We start from the raw sequence: 5,274 nt of genomic DNA, 5'->3' as shown, positions 1-5,274 counted from the left end.
CACATTTCTTTAGAAGAATCGGCGTACAAATAATTACTACCAAACAAACACAAAGATTATATTTAGGGAAGTAATTATTTCGCCAAACAATTACAATTGCACACTTTAATTATCTCTGTGGATTTAGCAACATTTATTTTTCTGATAGCTAGTCTTGAGCATTCCAAGTTATCTAAAGAAATTTCTCTTCACCATTTTCTTTGTTATATTATATTTTATATTTTACTTTTTTCTAGTAAAAAAATGGGCTAGGCAGCCATCTTACAACCCCTGGAGTAGTCAAACGGAAGTCCAGCAAGAGGCTTGTTAACTAGAAAAGGGTAGTATATGTATTAATAAACCTTTGAGTGCAAATGTGAAATCAACTACTTCACGAACCTGCTTTCATTTTGCAAGCTCACTCGCTTTTTTGGAATAACAATTAGCACAACATAGAACAAATGATCATAAAAGAAAATTGATGCAAAAACAAAACGACTGACATGACAAAGGCTGAAATAGGCATTTGGGTACGTCGGCTTAGCAAGTGAATCCAGTAGGAGGATTCCTTCCGCAGTTGTTGAGAACAAGGCCAAGAGAGAGTGGCACATTCAGATTTATTCCCAGCACATTAGCTCTTATGGCTGTGCACAAACAAACTGCCGCCTCTAAATCCGCCAGCCCCGCGATCAAACTGCAGCACGGCATCGTTGGAGCAGTCCCAATTACTCCGCCCACCAATCCGCCGACTAAATTTGCACATACACCGAACTTCAGAGCATCTCTCTGGCACCTGGCTAGTCCATTGCCACCTCCGCCGCTATTACCGGAACCTCCTCCGTTGCCCGAGCCACCTGTATTACCACTATTGCCACCACCATTACCGGTGCTAGGAAGATTATAATGACAAGAGCCACAATCAGTTCCACTGACTATGCAAAGAAAAGGAGATTCAAGGAGAGGTAAAGGGTAACTGAGGCACTTGTTTTGGAAGCCATATTGTTATAAGGAAGATAAGGCAAAATGTACTTCCAACAAATATTGTAAAGAGAAGATGCTATAATTCTTGTACTAATGCAGGGTATTTATACTGCAAATAGAAAGTTTACGGAGATATTAAACTAGTAATGTCTGTGGTGCGTGGTATTGAAAAAAAGTTTGTCAAGGAAGGATATCCTGACTCTGAGCCAAAATATCAGATTACAGCTCCTCCACTAGCTTCATATATAGCTAATAGCTAGGGAACCTTATACAACAAGCATTAATGATGCCCGTGATCTGAAATCTGCATGACATATATTGGTCGGTATGCTATACAAGGCCATCTGACAATTTAATTGACGTACCGACCAAAATTCGTCGGAATATTATTTTAATAATTTAATTTTACCGACCAAACTTGGTCGGTATATTAAATTTATTAGTTTTGTCTACCGACCAATTTTTGTCGGTATTGGAAAATATATTATTTTTATAAATAATTAAAATTTATATACCGACCAACCTTGATCGGTAATGGAAAATATATTTTTTTATAAATAATTAAAATTTAAAATTACCGACCAAAATTAGTCGGTAAACTGGACTGGGCAGGCAGCAAACCGACCAAATTTGGTCGATAATGTTGAATTTCTGGGAATTCATTGTACATTAACCGACCAACTTTGGTCGGTAATGTGCAATTTAATTGTTTTTTAATTAGTAACCGACCAACCTCGGTTTTCTGGGTTTAATTTTGGCAGAAAATGCCTGTTTTGGCATTTACACCACCTGCCAAATAAAAACAGCATAATGATACCCCCAATTCACATCTAATAAGCACCAAATCACCACATACAACCCCTAATATACAACAAATCCAACCAAAAATCCACCACCAACAACAACAACAACCACACATCCAATTAATACTTTAAAACTAACAAACTAAAGTTCACTTGAACATCACAATCCAAAACCAAGTAAAAACTAATTACAATAAGATCAAAATTGTTCAATCTAATTCAAAACTGGTTCTATTAGTCTAGTTCAAAGTATATCAAGGTATTGGTCAAGGGGAATTTTCTACAACATCATCATCACTGTCTGATGAACTTTCATCTACAAGACGCCATAGAGAACGGTCTTGTGGAGGACCGGAAGAACGATCACGGGGAGGACAGGGGGAACGATCACGAGAAGTATGGGAGGAAGGATCACGTGGAGATCGAGCCTCTGGCGATGACTCACGAGACCGGGGCAACAGAAAAGCTCCAGTAGAAAGTAGAGTTCTGATATGAGCTTGCATACCAAGGAATTGAGCATCTCTTAGCCTTTCTCTTTCCTTGGCCGCTTCTAGCTCGGATGCAATCTTTGGCACTGTCTCCCCTATAGCCGAGAGGCTCTCCCTATTAAGTTTCTCGCCCTACGACGAAGTCCCTATTCCTTGCATTTCACACCTCTAGTGATGGAATTTTTTCGTAGGAAGCCCGTATACCTTCCCCTATTTTGTACCGCGAACAGCCTCCAACCATATTCTAGAGTATCAATTTCTTATTTGGCTAACCTATATATTCTAGTTGTAATATTTTTTTGACCACACCATAATAATCAATATCTTCAACTTGGTTGCCATCACCACCTTGAACCCACACCGCGTTGTTGTTGCTATTTTTATTTTTAGAGCAATCCTCTGTATGAAACTTATAACCATTCACTACATACTTTGACATTGTTGTGACCTGAAGCCCAGGTCCCCAAGATATATCTTTCAAAAATTAATTTACACCATTATTTATATTGTTTACCTATATATATATATATATATATATATATATATATATATATATATGCGGGAACTTTAGAAACACATTATCAGGATGCTGACAAACTGTTTGAACTGCGTATCAAAACTCGTATATACAGCTTCATGGCCAAATTAACCCATGAAGTGAATGTGATACATCAAATATTTTAGTAGTTGCATCAATATGTAGTCACAGTAAATTTTACATTTTTATAACTAATAAACCAATACTTACTTAAGAAATGGTAGAACTTCGAGATAATTTAGCAACACATGAATTGTAGCAGTCTTGTACTCCATATCATTCAAACTTCTCTTTCTAACATCCTTAGAACATCAACCTGGTTGATTGAATATGGACATTGGTGGATATAATGGATCATAAACACATTCGACAGTGTGACTATTGGGCCAATTCCTATAATATGGCACGTTACTCTCAAAATAATAAGAACAAAAAATGTGCAATTTCTTTTGCAAGATAGGCTTCGCATATAGATCCTTCAATCATATTCCTCTACTTAACAAATTGTTTTCATTTGCCAATTGTCCTACATAATGTCATGTTAGCCAAGAACATTCAAATAAAATAGAATATTACATCAAACATATAATATTGCCCCTCAAAAGGTGTCACGACCCCAAATCCACTAAGGGTCGTGATGGCGCCGGACACTGCTGTCAGGCAAGCCAACCGAATTACTTAATCAAAATCTCGTTTTTAATACTTTTGAAATCTAGGATTTTTCCTTCAAGTTTAGAAATTTTAAAGAATATAGTCTCAATCAAATTTAAATGGTAAGCAGTTAATACAATACTTCAAACCATCCCAGGACCCGGTGTCACAAGTGCATGAGCATCTACTGTTAAGGAAATAAAATACAATATCCCTCCGGAATACAATGGACAGGAAATAAATACAATGTACTGAAGAGGGCTATACTAGCTGCGGGCCGCCTCGAATAATGCAACACCTAGCCCCCAAATCATCCGCGCTGCTATGCCCAGTGGCTGCTAGAGATAAATATACATGTGCAACAAAAATGCACAGAAGTGTAGTATGAGTACGTAATCAACGTGTACTAAATGAGTATCCCGCTTAATCTCGAAGAAGTAGAGACGAGATGGTCAACTTGGACACTTACTAGAGGTCATTTGACAATTATACTAAAAATGTGAGGAAATCATGGATTTATATAGCAATTCTAATTCACGATGCCAGAAAACAGATCAAACACCTTCAACAAATGATCAAGAATTTTCAAGGTTTACTCTTTATTATCTTATCAATTTAGATCAAGCCACGAAGGGCAAATTTCACATTTTCCGTTCTCAAGTAACAATATAACATGCGCAAATCACACCGAGACGACGGCACGATCCAACAGAAATAAACTGTGCACTTGCCGAGGGTCGACGGCGCGCCTATAGATGCATCTATTTAATCTTCCAAGGCGTTCGGCCCGTTCAATAAATAAACACATATCCTGCTCGCGAATCATGCATGCGTCGCAGGTATACATAGAGATATATGCTCAATCGGTCAATTAAGAACTTATCGGGAATATTTATCCAAATACAACAATTTCTCTTCATAACAGTTCAGGAAAATGATGTTTAATCTCTCTTTAAATTCATTTACTAATCCAAGGTGATTTAAGCAATTCAAGCTATCAATGGATTCATAAATAATCCAAGTATAACATGCTGTGGGTCCTAGCTACCCGGACAATAGCATAATAGTAGCTACGCACGGACTCTCGTCACCTCGTGCGTACGTAGCCCTCGCAATTAGGATCACATAATCAATTATTTCTCCTATGGGGACAATTCCCTCTTACAACGTTAGAAAGGAGACTCACCTCGCTCCGAAGATCCAAAACCAGCAATCCATGCCCTTCCGGGGACTCCAAATGATGCACCATGCTCCAAAACTAGCCAACGGTTATGCAAATCCATTAATATATGCTCAAATATTCATTACAAACTAATCTATAGCAATTCCTAACTCCGATCGAATAGTTGACCAAAACACCCTCGGGCCCACGTGCCCGGAATCCGAAATTTCTCGAAGATATACTCTACCCATAGCTTCACTACCTCAAATATATAATTTACTCCTAATTCCATGCTCAAATTCGTGGTAAAATCCAATTTATCACGTTTCTAGGTTTTCTTCCAAAAATCCCAATTTTCCCACAATTTTCATGTCTAATTCCATGATATAATCTTGTATTTAACTTGGAAATGAGTAGGAGTAACTTACCTTAACATAGATGACGAAATACCTCCTTGAAGCTCTCCAAAAATCGCCCCAAGCCATGAAAATATGAGAGAAGATGGCAAAAATCCCGACTTTAAACAACCCTTCTGCCCCAGCACTTTTCGCACCTGCCGTCTATTGACCGCTTCTGCGGTTCCGCAGGTGCGGCCTCTCTACCGCATCTGCGGTCCTTCCAGGCCCCCCTTATTTCCGCTTCTGCGACCCCTCTACCGCAGATGCGGCTCCG

At 38.5% G+C, this 5,274-nt stretch overlaps 1 pseudogene; it reads right to left on the bottom strand.

Moving 5' to 3' along the window:
- Positions 1-519: 519 nt before the first annotated feature.
- On the bottom strand, positions 520-977 carry LOC109218472 (annotated as a pseudogene).
- Between the last annotated feature and the right edge of the window lie 4,297 nt (positions 978-5,274).

This window comes from Nicotiana attenuata, unplaced genomic scaffold (assembly GCF_001879085.1).
Source record: "Nicotiana attenuata strain UT unplaced genomic scaffold, NIATTr2, whole genome shotgun sequence".
NCBI lineage: Eukaryota > Viridiplantae > Streptophyta > Magnoliopsida > Solanales > Solanaceae > Nicotiana > Nicotiana attenuata.
The sequence above is the reverse complement of the archived record's forward strand: the minus strand, read 5'-3'. Positions and strand labels throughout refer to the sequence as shown.